This window comes from Triticum dicoccoides, chromosome 4B, assembly GCF_002162155.2.
Source record: "Triticum dicoccoides isolate Atlit2015 ecotype Zavitan chromosome 4B, WEW_v2.0, whole genome shotgun sequence".
In the NCBI taxonomy this organism is placed as follows: domain Eukaryota; kingdom Viridiplantae; phylum Streptophyta; class Magnoliopsida; order Poales; family Poaceae; genus Triticum; species Triticum dicoccoides.
In genome coordinates, this window is record NC_041387.1 from 80,145,593 (window position 1) to 80,147,083 (window position 1,491).

Consider the following 1,491-nt stretch of genomic DNA (forward strand, 5'->3'; position numbering starts at 1 on the left):
GAAAATCGACTGACCCAAAAGTCGATTCAGTGGACTGAAGTGTAGCTAAATCGGAGCAGCATCGCAAGCAAGAGCAAGAGCGAGAGCAGCAGCGCGAGCAAGAGCAATAGCAAGAGCAGACCAGGCAAGGGACCGAGAGCAAGAGGAGAGCAGCAGCGCAAGCGAGAGCTAAAGCAGCAGCAGCTCCTACTGATGTGGACGTTGTCGCTGAGGGAGCGACGCCGTGGAGGAAGTGGCCGGCGACGCCGCCGTGGATGGAGCCGCGCCGTGTCGGCTCGGGACCGAGCGCCGGCAGCACCGTGAGATCGAATCAAGAAGAAAATGCGGCGATTAGTGTACTACCTCTTTGGTGGCGCCGATTAGGCCACAACTTCATCCGAGGAAACGGTGATGATGATGCTCTTCCGGTGGTGCAGGTGAAGACGGAGGTGTGGGAATGGAGGTGGCGCGAAAGACGAGGGGAACATCGGGGCAGCTCCTTGGAGGTGGAGGACGGGGTGGCTGAACTGGCTGGACGACGAGATCGATGACGGATCCTCATCCGATACGGTGGATGAGGGACGTTGAGGTGTTGTTGTGGATGATGTCGTCGGGGAAGAGGCTCCGACTGGGTGGCGGATGGAGCAGGGTGTGGGGTTTCGTCGTGGGTTTTCACGGCTTCGGTGTACGAATGGGTGGGTGGATGGGATGGAAGTGGGGAACCATGGCTTAGGGACGCGCTTGCCCAAAATGTGTGGTAAGTTACGAAAGTACCCCCACCGATTTGAGGCGGTTCTTTCGGTTCAGGGGTACCACGGGCATTTCGCGTGTTGGGATTTCACAGGAGGTGGGAGTTTTAGCGCGCGTTGTAATTTCGGAATAGCAAGGTGCGGGTTGAGATGGAGGGAGTTATCGGAGCACAACAAGACAAAGATATATCTTAAATATTTCAGGCTAACAAGGCGCGGGTTGAAGAGGCGGGAGTTTCGCAGCATGATAGACACAGACGCTAGCTTGAATTTTCGGCATAACAAGGCGCGGATTAAAATTTTGGAAGAACAAGCTTAACGTGTACTCAAAAAAAAGACAATTTGCACCTCAACACGCACAACACACACACAAACACCATTTAGACTAGAGTAAGGTACACGTGCATTGCACGCATGAGATTTGGCAACCAAATTATGAATAAATTAAGGACAGTATAACCGCACCTAAAGCGAGCCCTCTCAGCGCATCGCGTTTCTGGCCGTTCGTTTACGCGATCTGGACATTTTTTATCGTCAGATCTCCTCTTTAAAGCTATCTGTCCCGCATCTGATGAAAATTTGGCCGGCTGTCCTGTGGGCCGCTGCTCCGCAGGCCGAAACGTAGCCCTGTGGTTAACTGGGCTATCGGCCAGCCCATTCCAGCCCACGCTGAGGTACCGCATGGCGACCGACGGTGGTAGGGTAGGGTAGGGCGGTGTTGCCTCACATGGCGACCGACGCGACTGGCCGGGTTGCATCGCTG